Below are 16,358 nucleotides of genomic sequence, written 5' to 3' on the forward strand. Positions count from 1 at the left end.
CAAACATAGTCAGTAAGATGAGTCAGTCTTCTTGTACTTAAGTCGGCATTGTTCCTTTTCTATTAATTTCCGATGCAATTTCTGTGTTTCATCGTCAGTACGACGTTCATAGGGATTCAGTTAACCTGAAGTGAAACATCGGAATCTATACCTAGTGTCACAGGAATGGTTCAAAACATTGAGAGTAAGAAGAGTCAGTCTTCTTGTACTTAAGTCGGCATTGTGCCTTTTGGATTTAATTCTGATGCAACTTATGTGTTTCATCGTCAGTACGACGGTCGGTGGGATACAGTAAACCTGAAGTGAAGCATCGGCATCTAAAACTAGTGTCACAGGAATGGTTCAAAACATAGACAGTAAGAAGAGTCAGTCTTATTGTACTTAAGTCAGCATTGTGCATTTTGTATTTAATTCCGATGCAATTTCTGTGTTTCATCTTCAGTAAGAAGGGGAGAGGGACACAGTAAAACTGAAGTGAAGCATCGGAATCTATAACTAGTGTCACAGGAATGGTTCATAACGTAGACAGTAAGAAGATTCAGTCTTCTTGTACTTAAGTCGGCATTGTGCCTTTTGTATTTAATTCCGATGCAATTTCTGTGTTTCATCGTCAATAAGAAGGTCAGCTGGAAACAGTAAACCTGAAGTGAAGCATCGGAATCTATAACTAGTGTCACAGGAATGGTTCAAAACATAGACAGGAAAAAGTGTCAGTTATCTTGTACTGAAGTCGGCATTGTACATTTTCTATTTAATTCCCATGCAATTTCTGTGTTTCGTCGTCAATAAGAAGGTCCCAGGGATACAGTAAACCTTAAGTGAAGCATCGGAATCCATAACTAGTGTCACAGGAATGGTTCAAAACATAGACAGTAAGAAGAGTCAGTCTTGTAGTACATGAGTCGGCATTGTGCCTTTTATATTTAATTCCGATGCAATTTCTGTGTTTCATCGTTAATAAGACGGTCTGAGGGATACAGTAAACCTGAAGTGCAGCATCGGAATCTATAACTATTGTCACAGGAATGATTCAAAACATAGGCAGTAGAATGAGTCAGTCTTCTTGTACTTATGTCGGCATTGTGAATTTTGTATTTAATTTTGATGTAATTTCTGTGTTTCATCGTCAATAAGAAGGTCAGCAGGATACAGTAAACCTGAAGTGAAGCATGGGAATCATTATCTAGTGTCACAGGAATGGTTCAAAACATAGAAAGGAAAAAGAGTCATTTTTCTTGTACTTATGTCGGCGTTGTGCATTTTGTATTTCATTCGGATGCAATTTCTGTGTTCGTCGTCAATAAGAAGGTTCAAGGAATACAGTAAACCTGAAGTGAAGCACCGGAATCTAAAACCGGTGTCACAGGAGAGGTTCAAAACATAGACAGTAAGAAGAGCCGGACTTCTTGTAATTGAGTCGGCATTGTGCCTTTTGTATTTAATTCCGATGCAATTTTTGTGTTTCATCGTCAATAAGAAGGTCAGCTGGATACAGTAAACCTGAAGTGTAGCATCAGAATCTATAACTAGTGTCATAGGAATGGTTCAAATCATAGACAGTAAGAAGAGCCAGTCTAATTGTACGTGAGTCGGCATTGTGCCTTTTGTATTTAATTCCGATCAATTTTCTGTGTTTGATCGTCCATAACAAGGTCAGAGGGATACAGTAAACCTGAAGTGAGGCATCGGAATCTATAACTAGTGTCACAGGAATGGTTCAAATCATAGACAGAAGGAAGAGTCAGTCTACTTGTACTTAAGTCGGCATTGTGCCTTTTGTATTTAATTCCGATGCAATTTCTGTGTTTCATCATCAACAAAAAGTTCCAAGGGATACAGTAAACCTGAAGTGAGGCATTGGAATCCATAACTAGTGTAACAGGAATGGTTCAAAACATAGACAGTATGAAAAGTCAGGCTTCTTGAACTTAAGTCGGCATGGTGCCTTTTGTATTTAATTCCGAAGCAATTTCTGGGTTTCATTGTCAATAAGAAGGTCCATGGGATACAGTAAACATATAGTGAAGCATTGGAATCTAATACTGGTCTCACAGGAAATGTTCAAACATAGTCAGTAAGAAGAGTCAGTCTTCTTGTACTTAAGTCGGCATTGTGCCTTTTGTATTTAATTCCGATGCCATTTCTGTGTTTCATCGTCAGTACGACGGTCATAGGGATTCAGTTGACCTGAAGTGAAACATCGGAATCTATACCTAGTGTCACAGGAATGGTTCAAAACATTGAGAGTAAGAGGAGTCAGTCTTCTTGTGCTTAAGTCGGCCTTGTGCCTTTTGTATTTAATTCCGATGCAATTTCTGTGTTTCATCTTCAGTAAGAAGGGGAGAGGGATACAGTAAAACTGAAGTGAAGCATCGGAATCTATAACTAGTGTCACAGGAATGGTTCAAAACATAGATATTAAGAAGAGTCTTTTATCTTGTACTTAAGTCGGCATTGTGCCTTTTCTTTTTAATTCCGATGCAATTTCTGTGCTTCGTCGTCAATAAGAAGGTCCAAGAGATACAGTAAACTTGAAGTGAAGCATCGGAATCAAAACCGGTCTCACAGGAAAGGTTCAAAACATAGACAGTAAGAAGAGCCAGACTCCTTGTACCTGAGTCGGCATTGTGCCTTTTGTATTTAATTCCGATGCAATTTCTGTGTTTCATCGTTAATAAGACGGTCAGTGGGATACAGTAAACCTGAAGTGCAGCATCGGAATCTATAACTAGTGTCACAGGAGTGGTTCAAAACATAGACAGTAAAAAGAGTCAGTCTTCTCGTACTTATGTCGGCCTTGTGCCTTTTGTATTTAATTTTGATGCAATTTCTGTGTTTCATCGTCAATAAGAAAGTCAGCTGGATACAGTAAACCTGAAGTGAAGCATCGGAATCTGTAACTAGTGTCACAGGAATGGTTCAAAACATGGACAGGAAAATGAGTCAGTTTTCTTGTACTTATGTCGGCGTTGTGCATTTTCTATATAATTCCGATGCAATTTCTGTGTTCGTCGTCAATGAGAAGGTCCAAGGAATACTGTACACCTGAAGTGAAGCATCGGAAACTAAAACCGGTGTCACAGGAGAGGTTAAAAGCATAGACAGTAAGAGGAGCCGGACTTCTTGTACTTGAGTCATCATTGTGTCTTTTGTATTTAATTCCGATGCAATTTCTGTGTTTCATCTTCAATAAGAAGGTCAGAGGGAGACAGTAAAACTGAAGTGAAGCATCGGAATCTATAACTTGTGTCACAGGAATGGTTCAAAGCAAAACAGTAGGAAGAGTCAGTCTTCTTGTACTTAGGTCGGCATTGTTCCTTTTGTATATAATACCGATGCAATTTCTGTGTTTCATCGTCAATAAGAAGGTCAGCTGGATACAGTAAACCTGAAGTGAAGCATCGGAATCTATAACTAGTGTCATAGGAATGGTTCAAATCATAGACAGTAAGAAGAGCCAGTCTTCTTGTACTTGAGTCGGCATTGTGCCTTTTGTATTTAATTACGATCAATTTTCTGTGTTTGATCGTCAATAAGACGGTCACAGGGATACAGTAAACATGAAGTGCAGCATCGGGTTCTATAACTAGTGTCATAGGAATGGTTCAAAACATAGACAGTAAGAAGAGCCAGTCTTCTTGTACTTAAGTCGGCATAGTGCCTTTTGTATTTAATTCCGATGCAATTTCTGTGTTTCATCGTCAATACGAAGGTCACAGGGATACAGTAAAACTGAAGTGAAGCTTCGGAATCTATGACTAGTGTCACAGGAATGGTTCAAAACATAGACAGGAAGAAGAGTCAATCTTCTTGTACGGGAGTCGGCATTGTGCCTTTTGTATTTAATTCCGATGCAATTTCTGTGTTTCATCTTCAACAAGAAGGTGAAAGGGATACAGTAAAACTGAAGTGAAGCATCGGAATCTATGACTAGTGTCACAGGAATGGTTCATAACATAGACAGTAAGAAGATTCAGTCTTCTTGTACTTAAGTCGGCATTGTGCCTTTTGTATTTAATTCCGATGCGATTTCTGTGTTTCATCGTCAATAAGAAGGTTAGCTGGAAACTGTTGTGTCGGTATCTGGGCCGACACCGTGAAGTTGAGATGGCTGAAAAGGCAAGCTAGACTAACGCTGTAGCCGATAGGGCACGCAAGGCTAACGCAAACGGGCGTGAAGTCTGGAACATGAGAACTTATAAATGAATAAGAAGAAAAGTATGTAGATGCTTATTACTTATCTTTTTATTAGTCCTTGGAATACATCTCTCTTGAATACTCGTAAGCTATAGGCACTGATACAAATGGCGCCTTGCTAGTTCGTAGCCATTAACTTAGCTGATGGCTATTCTGTCTTTCGGCTAATGAGAGAGAAAGGCTTCGTACATCTGGTCGGTAGCTAGGTTCTCGTACAACTGGGGCGAGTGCTCTCTCGTATCACGAGACCTGCCTTGGTGGTGGCGCTAGGTCTGCGATTACACAGTGGCGACACGCGGGTCCGACATGTACTAATTGGACCGCGGCCGATTTAAGCTACCACCTAGCAAGTGTGGTGTCTGGCGGTGACACCACATTCCTCCCCCGCAAATCGGCGAACGGTCGTGGGATAAGGCTTCCGCCCGCCGTGGGGAGGACCACATGTTGACGTATGCGATGAGGTGGGGAGCCGAACAACAGGCGAGGCTGTGCCACCCGCACCCGGCCATTCGGTCCGAGGGGAGCTAGGAAACGCCTGAAAAACTATTCCAGGGTGCACGTCAACATGCGGTGTATGCGCCCGTAAAGAGACAGGAGTGACCGAAGGATCAACCCCCATTGCGTCGGGGTAGCCGACGCGCGATGACGTCATGTGGTCCGGAGCGGGCGGGAGTTCCATGGCGGAGGACAGCCGGTCACGGGAAGCGATCGGCGGCGCGTGACCCTGGGAGGCGCTTGGCGGCTGCAACGAAGCGTCGAATGCGGGCGGCGCCGGCGGGAGAACAAGCGGCGGCGGCGGCGGCTGCTGCTGCTGCGGCGGCGGCGGCGCGTCTCCATGGGGCAAAATGGAAGGCATCGTCGGTAACACCTGGGGATGAGGCGAGCCAGTAGATGGGTCCCCAGGGCGCTGACCGGACGGCACCGTCGCTGAAAGCAGACGGGGAGCGGCAGAACCCGAGCGACGACAGAGGCGCAGCTGATTGAGATGCCGACGCACCTCACCAGAGGCCCCCAAAACCAAATACATCGCGCGGCCGAGGCAGCGAAGAATGCGCCCTGCGAGCCAACGCCGTGAACCTCGATAGTTGCGATAAAACACAACGTCGCCTGGAGCAAAAGCAGGAGTCTGCCGCTGCACAGGAACCTGATGCGGCGGATGCAGCAAAGACATCAAGGTGCGATGAGGACGACCGTGGAGCAACTCAGCCGGCGAGCGACCATCTCGGGGCTGAGAGCGATACGAAGACAAAAAGAGCAACAATGCGTCCTCCCGAGAATGCGACTCTTTCAATTTCAACATCTGTGACTTGAAAGTCCGGACCAATCGTTCAGCGGCACCGTTGGACTGAGGCGAAAACGGCGCGGATGTCAGATGTTGAATACCATTGGCCTGGCAGAATGACTGAAATTCTGCGGACATGAATTGTGGGCCATTGTCGTAAACAATAGTCTGCGGAAGACCTTCAATGCAAAAGATAGCAGACAACGCCTGGATGGTGGCGGAGGACGTCGTGGAAGACATCCGGACAACAAAAGGAAAATTACTGAAGGCATCGACCAGAACCAACCATCGAGCATTCCAGAATGGAGCAGCAAAATCAATGTGCAAGCGTTGCCAAGGGGAAGTGGCTTTTGGCCACGCAAAGACTTTCCGCGGCGGTGCGGACTGTTGTTCGGCACACGCCTGGCACGAAGAACACATATTCGTAATCGCAGCATCGATTCCGAACCAAGTACAGTGCTGACGAGCAAGTTGTGTCGTTCGCACTATACCCCAATGTCCTTGGTGAAGAAGCCGTAAAACAGAGGACTGTAACGAACGTGGGACCACGACTCTGGACTGATCATTATCAGAACGCAACAACAAAACACCACGTCGAACAAAAAGTCTCTCCTTGTGAGCAAAAAATCTGCGAACCAACGGATCCTCGATCCGAGACTTTGACAAGGGCCATTGCGTAGCAACAAAACGTAAAACAGAAGCAAGGACAGGGTCAGCAGCTGTGGCTGTAGCGACACGACGAAAATCAATCGGAAACGATTCGACCACGTCATCGGTTTCCGAATCAATGAACATGCAAGCAAGTTCGGAAGAATCGAATGCTTTATCCTCAGCAACAGGCAAACGGGACAACGCATCGGCGTTTCCGTGCTTAGCAGTGGACCGATACAAGATATCGTAGTGGTACTGCGAGAGGAAAATAGACCAGCGAATGAATTTCTGCGCTGTACGTGGAGGTACAGGCTTGGTCGGATGAAAAAGCGATGTCAAAGGTTTATGGTCTGTGATGATGGTAAAGTGACGACCATACAAGAAATCATGGAACTTAGTAACACCAAACACTAGAGCCAAAGCTTCTTTCTCTATTTGTGAATAATGTCTTTGCGCAGACGAGAGCAATTTGGACGCAAAGGCAATAGGGCGATCATGGGAGCCAACTTTGTGCGCAAGCACAGCACCGATCCCGAAATCCGATGCATCTACCATCAACAAAAGGGGCTTCTGGGGATCGAATGGCGTAAGGCAAGTATTAGAAAGCAACGCCGATTTCAACTGGCGAAAGGCGCGTTCACATTCCGTCGTCCAGACGAACGGAACACCTTTACGGCGTAAGCGATGAAGCGGAGCTGAAATGGAAGAGGCATTGCGCACAAATTTATTGTAATAATTAATTCTACCCAACACACTCTGTAGCTGTTTCACATTTTGAGGGGAAGGCAATTCTTGTATGGCACGGAGGTGCTCTGGACTCGGATGTATGCCTTGGGCATTAATGACATATCCCAGGTATGGTAAGTCACGAGCAAAAAACACACATTTGTCCTTCCTCAAGCGAAGACCATGTTGCCGCAAGACCTGAAATAATGTTCGTAAGTTCGCAAGATGATCTTCTTCTGTCTGTCCGGAGATCACTATATCGTCCAGATAGTTTGCTGCAGTAGGGACCGACGCACAAATAGTTTGTAAATATTGCTGAAACAAGGCAGGGGCGGATGCACACCCGAAAGGCAGTCTTTTGAAGCGGTACAATCCAAGATGCGTGTTAACCACCAATACGCGCTGGGATTCGTCGTCCACCGGTATTTGCAAGTACGCATCGGCTAGGTCCAACTTTGAAAAATATTTTCCCGGGCACAGTTTAGCAAAAAGATCTTCCGGGCGGGGCAAGGGAAAAGTAGCAGTCACTAGCTGTGGATTCACTGTGGCCTTGAAGTCCACGCAAAGTCTCAATTTTCCGGAAGGTTTTGGCAAAATTACTAAGGGTGAGGCCCAGAGAGAAGCTTGCACACGTTCAATTACACCCTGTGATTCGAGATCGCGTAACGTTCTTGCGACCTCATCACGCAATGCGTGGGGAACATTGCGCGCCCTGAAAAATTTCGGTTGCGCGTTTACCTTCAGTTCTAAATGTGCTTCATAGTTTTTAGCGCAACCTAAGCCCGGTGCAAAAATTTCTGCAAATTCGTCACACAGCCGAGAAACACTGTCTGTAGGCACAGTCTGATTCACTGATAGGACCTGATTTACAATAGACATGTTAAACAACTGAAACAAATCTAGACCAAACAAGTTCACAGGAGAAGAAGAACGAAGAACGTAAAATGACACAAGTTTTGTTTGTCCCTTGTATGTTGCAAGAAGGCTGCACTGTCCTAACACAGGAATTGTCTGTCCGGAATATGTAGTTAGCTTAACATTTGCGGAACGCAACGGAGGTTTGCCCAGTTGTTTGTACGTGTCGTGATTGAGCAATGAAACTGCAGCTCCGGTATCGAGCTGGAATGGTATCACTTTGCCTTCAAAGTCTAAGTCCACAAAAAGTTTATTGTCCTGCTGACGACAAAAGCGACTGTTTTGTGCAATTTGAACAGACACTGGTACAGAATCACTTGCCAATTGACGTGATTTCCGGCGACGTCGACGCACTGTTTTTGTGGGACGATCACAGTCACTGTTAGAGAAAGTGTCACTGGACGAAGCGGAATTAACGACATGAATGTCCATAGGCGAAGGTCCACGAGCCTGAGTGTCCTTGGTTCGATTCCGGCGCGAAGCAAAGGGCCTGGAATGATTGTGATTGTCTGATCTGAGCTTTTTCTGCCAAACACTTTGAACATGTCCTTTCTTATTGCAGAAAAAGCAAATAGCTTGGCGTGACGGGCAATGTTCACGCGAATGTCGAGTAGCACACCGCGGGCATGATTTCACTACATTTGTGGGCTGGCGCGGCACACGTGGCTTAGCGCGCGGCGGTAGCTGTGCGGACGGCCGCGAGGGCAGTTGACCGGGCCGCGTTGCGCGAGCGCGCCCGGCGGGCCGGTTAATGGTACACACAGCTGGCGAAGTTTCAAAAGATTCCTGAGCACAGTCAAGTGTGTCCTGTCTATCCAATATGTCTATCACTTGTTGAAGGGAGGGATTAACTAGTTTCAAAATTTGCTCCCGTATGCGAACATCAGAAACGTTCTGTGCAATTGCATCACGCACCATTGTATCTGAATAAGAAAGACCACAGTCACATTCAAAAGCACAGTCCCTAGTAAGTCCTTGCAATGTTGCTACCCACTCCCTATTAGTTTGACCGGCCGTACGTTTTGTACGAAAGAACGTATACCGTTTTGCAACCACATTAACTGTTTCTTTGAAATAGGCATCTAATGCAGACAAAATTTCCTCGTAGGACAGAGTTGCTACGTCGCGTCGGGGAAACAATTTCACTATCACACGGTATGTGGACACACCGACACAAGAAAGCAAAAACGGCTGCCGCTCTTTACCTTGAATTCTGTAGGCAGCTAGATGAAAGTTGAACTGGCGAGACCACTCGTGCCAGGTCTCATCGGCTGCCACGTATGGTCGAAAGGGAGGTGCAACAGCCGGTTGTGGCTGCGGTAGCGGTGAAGCGGCGGCGGCCGCATCGGTGTGCAGCGCACGTTGACCCTGGACGAGCTGTCCAAGGGCATCCAATAACGCCTGCGTCTGCTGATTCTGCAAGCGATAAAATTCGGACAGTACATCTGGAGAATGTGGCGAAGCCATGACACAAACGAATTAATACAAACTCTTTTGCTCGTCGCCAATGTTGTGTCGGTATCTGGGCCGACACCGTGAAGTTGAGATGGCTGAAAAGGCAAGCTAGACTAACGCTGTAGCCGATAGGGCACGCAAGGCTAACGCAGACGGGCGTGAAGTCTGGAACATGAGAACTTATAAATGAATAAGAAGAAAAGTATGTAGATGCTTATTACTTATCTTTTTATTAGTCCTTGGAATACATCTCTCTTGAATACTCGTAAGCTATAGGCACTGATACAAATGGCGCCTTGCTAGTTCGTAGCCATTAACTTAGCTGATGGCTATTCTGTCTCTCGGCTAATGAGAGAGAAAGGCTTCGTACATCTGGTCGGTAGCTAGGTTCTCGTACAACTGGGGCGAGTGCTCTCACGTATCACGAGACCTGCCTTGGTGGTGGCGCTAGGTCTGCGATTACACAGTGGCGACACGCGGGTCCGACATGTACTAATTGGACCGCGGCCGATTTAAGCTACCACCTAGCAAGTGTGGTGTCTGGCGGTGACACCACAGAAACAGTATACCTGAAGTGAAGCATCAGAATCTATAACTAGTGTCACAGGAATGGTTCAAATCATAGACAGGAAAAAGTGTCAGTTATCTTGTACTGAAGTCGTCATTGTGCATTTTCTATTTAATTCCGATGCAATTTCTGTGTTCGTCGTCAATAAGAACGTCCAAGGGATACAGTAAACCTGATGTGAAGCATCGGAATCTAAAACCGGTCTCACAGGAAAGGTTCAAACCATAGACAGTAAGAAGAGCCAGACTACTTGTACTTGAGTTGGAATTGGGCCTTTTGTATTTAATTCCGATGCAATTTCTGTGTTTCATCGTCAATAAGAATGTCAGAGGGATACAGTAAAACTGAAGTGAAACATCGGAATCTATAACTAGTGTCACAGGAATGTATCAAAACATAGACAGTAAGAAGAGTCAGTCTTCTTGTACTTAAGTCGGCATTGTGCCCTTTGTATTTAATTCCGATGCAATTTCTGTGTTTCATCGTCAATAAGAAGATCAGCTGGATACAGTAAACCTGAAGTGAAGCGTCTTAATCTATAACTAGTGTCACAGGAATGGTTCAAAACATAGATATTCAGAAGAGTCTTTTTTCTTGTACATAAGTCGGCATTGTGCCTTTTCTATTTAATTCCGATGCAATTTCTGTGTTTCGTCGTCAATAAGAAGGTCGCAGGGATACAGTAAACCTGAAGTGAAGCATCGGAATCTAAACCGGTCTCACAGGAAAGGTTCAAAACATAGACAGTAAGAAGAGCCAGACTTCTTGTACCTGAGTCGGCATTGTGCCTTTTGTATTTAATTCCGATGCAATTTCTGTGTTTCATCATTAATAAGACGGTCAGAGGGATACAGTAAACCGGATGTGCAGCATCGGAATCTATAACTATTGTCACAGGAATGGTTCAAAACATAGACAGTAGAATGAGTCAGTCTTCTTGTACTTATGTCGGCATTGTGCCTTTTGTATTTAATTTTGATGTAATTTTTGTGTTTCATCGTCAATAAGAAGGTCAGCTGGATACAGTAAACCTGAAGTGAAGCATCGGAATCTTTAACTAGTGTCACAGGAATGGTCCAAAACATAGACAGGAAAAAGAGTTAGTTTTCTTGTACTTATGTCGGCGTTGTGCATTTTCTATTTAATTCCGATGAAATTTCTGTGTTCGTTTTCAATAAGAAGGTCCAAGGAATACAGTAAACCTGATGTGAAGCATCGGAATCTAAAACCGGTCCCACAGGAAAGGTTCGAAACATAGACAGTAAGAAGAGCCAGACTACTTGTACTTGAGTTGGAATTGGGCCTTTTGTATTTAATTCCGATGCAATTTCTGTGTTTCATCGTCAATAAGACGGTCAGAGGGATACAGTAAAACAGAAGTGAAGCATCGAAATCTATAACTAAGGTCACAGGAATGGTTCAAAACATAGACAGAACGAAGAGTCAGTTTTCTTGTACTTAAGTCATCATTGTGCCTTTTGTATTTAATTCCGATGCAATTACTGCGTTTCATCGTCAATAAGAAGGTCACAGGGATACAGTAAACCTGAAGTGAAGCATCAGAATCTGTAACTAGTGTCACAGGAATGTTTCAAAACATAAACGGTAAGAAGAGTCAATCTTCTTGTACTTGAGTCCGCATTGTGCCTTTTGTATTTAATTCCGATGCAATTTCTGTGTTTCATCGTCAATAAGAATGTCAGAGGGATACAGTAAAACTGAAGTGAAACATCGGAATCTATAACTAGTGTCACAGGAATGTATCAAAACATAGACAGTAAGAAGAGTCAGTCTTCTTGTACTTAAGTCGGCATTGTGCCTTTTGTATTTAAGTCCGATGCAATTTCTGTGTTTCATCGTCAATAAGAAGATCAGCTGGATACAGTAAACCTGAAGTGAAGCGTCTTAATCTATAACTAGTGTCACAGGAATGGTTCAAAACATAGATATTCAGAAGAGTCCTTTTTCTTGTACATAAGTCGGCATTGCGCCTTTTCTATATAATTCCGATGCAATTTCTGTGTTTCGTCGTCAATAAGAAGGTCGCAGGGATACAGTAAACCTGAAGTGAAGCATCGGAAGCTAAACCGGTCTCACAGGAAAGGTTCAAAACATAGACAGTAAGAAGACCCAGACTTCTTGTACCTGAGTCGGCATTGTGCCTTTTGTATTTAATTCCGATGCAATTTCTGTGTTTCATCCTTAATAAGACGGTCAGAGGGATACAGTAAACCGGATGTGCAGCGTCGGAATCTATAACTATTGTCACAGGAATGGTTCAAAACATAGACAGTAGAATGAGTCAGTCTTCTTGTACTTATGTCGGCATTGTGCCTTTTGTATTTAATTTTGATGTAATTTCTGTGTTTCATCGTCAATGAGAAGGTCAGCTGGATACAGTAAACCTGAAGTGAAGCATCGGAATCTTTAACTAGTGTCACAGGAATTGTTCAAAACATAGACAAGAAAAAGAGTTTGTTTTCTTGTACTTATGTCGGCGTTGTGCATTTTCTATTTAATTCCGATGCAATTTCTGTGTTTGTCGTCAATAAGAAGGTCCAAGGAATACAGTAAACCTGATGTGAAACATCGGAATCTAAAACCGGTCCCACAGGAAAGGTTCAAAACATAGACAGTAAGAAGAGCCAGACTACTTGTACTTGAGTTGGAATTGGGCCTTTTGTATTTAATTCCGATGCAATTTCTGTGTTTCATCGTCAATAAGACGGTCAGAGGGATACAGTAAAACTGAAGTGAAGCATCGAAATCTATAACTAGTGTCACAGGAATGGTTCAAAACATAGACAGAACGAAGAGTCAGTTTTCTTGTACTTAAGTCATCATTGTGCCTTTTGTATTTAATTCCAATGCAATTTCTGCGTCTCATCGTCAATAAGAAGGTCACAGGGATATAGTAAACCTGAAGTGAAGCATCAGAATCTGTAACTAGTGTCACAGGAATGTTTCAAAACATAAACGGTAAGAAGAGTCAATCTTCTTGTACTTGAGTCCGCATTGTGCCTTTTGTATTTAATTCCGATGCAATTTCTGTGTTTCATCCTCAAAAAGAAGGTCAGCTGGAAACAGTAAACCTGAAGAGAAGCATCCGAATCCATAACTAGTGGCACAGGAATGGTTCAAAACATAGACAGGAAGAAGAGCCAGTCTTCTTGTACATGAGTCGGCATTGTGCCTTTTGTATTTAATTCCGATGCAATTTCTGTGTTTCATCGTCAATACGACGGTCAGAGGGATACAGTAAACCTGAAGTGAAGCATCGGAATCTATAACTAGTGTCACAGGAATGGTTCAAAACATAGACAGTAAGAAGAGTCAGTCTTCTAGTACTTGAGTCGGCATTGTGTCTTTTGTATTTAATTCCGATGCAATTTCTGTGTTTCATCGACAATAAGAATGTCAGAGGGATACAGTAAAACTGAAGTGAAACATCGGAATCTATAACTAGTGTCACAGGAATGTATCAAAACATAGACAGTAAGAAGAGTCAGTCTTCTTGTACTTAAGTCGGCATTGTGCCTTTTGTATTTAATTCCGATGCAATTTCTGTGTTTCATCGTCAATTAGAAGGTCAGCTGGATACAGTAAACCTGAAGTTAAGCGTCTTAATCTATAACTAGTGTAACAGGAATGGTTCAGAACATAGATATTCAGAAGAGTCCTTTTTCTTGTACATAAGTCGGAATTGTGCCTTTTCTATTTAATTCCGATGCAATTTCTGTGTTTCGTCGTCAATAAGAAGGTCCCAGGGATACAGTAAACCTGAAGTGAAGCATCGGAATCTAAACCGGTCTCACAGGAAAGGTTCAAAACATAGACAGTAAGAGGAGCCAGACTTCTTGTACCTGAGTCGGCATTGTGCCTTTTGTATTTAATTCCGATGCAATTTCTGTGTTTCATCCTTAATAAGACGGTCAGAGGGATACAGTAAACCTGAAGTGCAGCATCGGAATCAATAACTAGTGTCACGGGAGTGGTTCAAAACATAGACAGTAAAAAGAGTCCGTTTTCTTGTACTTATGTCGGCATTGTGCCTTTTGTATTTAATTTTGATGCAGTTTCTGTGTTTCATCGTCAATAAGAAGGTCAGATGGATACAGTAAACCTGAAGTGAAGCATCGGAATCTTTAACTAGTGTCACAGGAATGGTTCAAAACATAGACAGGAATAAGAGTCAGTTTTCTTGTACTTATGTCGGCGTTGTGCATATTCTATTTAATTCCGATGTAATTTCTGTGTTCGTCGTCAATAAGAAGGTCCAAGGAATACAGGAAACCTTAAGTGAAGCATCGGAATCTGAAACCAGTGTCACAGGAGAGGTTCAAAACATAGACAGTAAGAAGAGCCGGACTTCTTGTACTTGAGTCAGCATTGTGCCTTTTGTGTTTAATTCCGATGCAATTTCTGTGTTTCATCGTCAATAAGAAGGTCAGAGGTATACAGTAAACCTAAAGTGAAGCATCGGAATCTAACACTAGTGTCTCAGGATTGGTTCAAATCATACATCTACATCTACATCTATACTCCGCGAGCCACCTTACGGTGTGAGGCGGAGGGTACTTATTGTACCACTATCTGATCCCCCCTTCCCTGTTCCATTCACGAATTGTGCGTGGAAAGAACGACTGCTTGTAAGTCTCCGTATTTGCTCTAATTTCTCGGATCTTTTCGTTGTGATCATTACGCGAGACATATGTGGGCGGTAGTAATATGTTGCCCATCTCTTCCCGGAATGTGCTCTCTCGTAATTTCGATAATAAACCTCTCCGTATTGCGTAACGCCTTTCTTGAAGTGTCCGCCACTGGAGCTTGTTCAGCATCTCCGTAACGCTCTCGCGCTGACTAAATGTCCCCATGACGAATCGCGCTGCTTTTCGCTGGATCATGTCTATCTCTTCTATTAATCCAACCTGGTAAGGGTCCCATACTGATGTGCAATACTCAAGAATCGGACGAACAAGCGTTTTGTAAGCTACTTCTTTCGTCGATGAGTCACATTTTCTTAGAATTCTTCCTATGAATCTCAACCTGGCGCCTGCTTTTCCCACTATTTGTTTTATGTGATCATTCCACTTCAGATCGCTCCGGATAGTAACTCCTAAGTATTTTACGGTCGTTACCGCTTCCAATGATTTACCACCTATGGCATAATCGTACTGGAATGGATTTCTGCCCCTATGTATGCGCATTATATTACATTTATCTACGTTTAGGGAAAGCTGCCAGCTGTCGCACCATGCATTAATCCTCTGCAGGTCCTCCTGGAGTACGTACGAGTCTTCTGATGTTGCTACTTTCTTGTAGACAACCGTGTCATCTGCAAATAGCCTCACGGAGCTACCGATGTTGTCAACTAAGTCATTTATGTATATTGTAAACAATAAAGGTCCTATCACGCTTCCCTGCGGTACTCCCGAAATTACCTCTACATCTGCAGATTTTGAACCGTTAAGAATGACATGTTGTGTTCTTTCTTCTAGGAAATCCTGAATCCAATCACAAACCTGGTCCGATATTCCGTAAGCTCGTATTTTTTTCACTAAACGTAAGTGCGGAACCGTATCAAATGCCTTCCTGAAGTCCAGGAATACGGCATCAATCTGCTCGCCAGTGTCTACGGCACTGTGAAATTCTTGGGCAAATAGGGCGAGCTGAGTTTCACATGATCTCTGTTTGCGGAATCCATGTTGGTTATGATGAAGGAGATTTGTATTATCTAAGAACGTCATAATACGAGAACACAAAACATGTTCCATTATTCTACAACAGATTGACGTAAGCGAAATAGGCCTATAATTATTCGCATCTGATTTATGACCCTTCTTGAAAATGGGAACGACCTGCGCTTTCTTCCAGTCGCTAGGTACTTTACGTTCTTCCAGCGATCTACGATAAATTGCTGATAGAAAGGGGGCAAGTTCTTTAGCATAATCACTGTAGAATCTTAAGGGTATCTCGTCTGGTCCGGATGCTTTTCCGCTACTAAGTGATAGCAGTTGTTTTTCAATTCCGATATCGTTTATTTCAATATTTTCCATTTTGGCGTCCGTGCGACGGCTGAAGTCAGGGACCGTGTTACGATTTTCCGCAGTGAAACAGTTTCGGAACACTGAATTCAGTATTTCTGCCTTTCTTCGGTCGTCCTCTGTTTCGGTTCCATCGTGGTCAAAGAGTGACTGAATAGGGGATTTAGATCCGCTTACCGATTTTACATATGGCCAAAACTTTTTAGGGTTCTTGTTTAGATTGTTTGCCAATGTTTTATGTTCGAATTCGTTGAATGCTTCTCTCATTGCTCTCTTTACGCTCTTTTTCGCTTCGTTCAGCTTTTCCTTATCAGCTATGATTCGACTACTCTTAAACCTATGATGAAGCTTTCTTTGTTTCCGTAGTACCTTTCGTACATGATTGTTATACCACGGTGGATCTTTCCCCTCGCTTTGGACCTTAGTCGGTACGAACTTATCTAAGGCGTACTGGACGATGTTTCTGAATTTTTTCCATTTTTGTTCCACATCCTCTTCCTCAGAAATGAACGTTTGATGG

Source organism: Schistocerca serialis, chromosome 8 (assembly GCF_023864345.2).
Source record: "Schistocerca serialis cubense isolate TAMUIC-IGC-003099 chromosome 8, iqSchSeri2.2, whole genome shotgun sequence".
NCBI classification, from domain to species: domain Eukaryota; kingdom Metazoa; phylum Arthropoda; class Insecta; order Orthoptera; family Acrididae; genus Schistocerca; species Schistocerca serialis.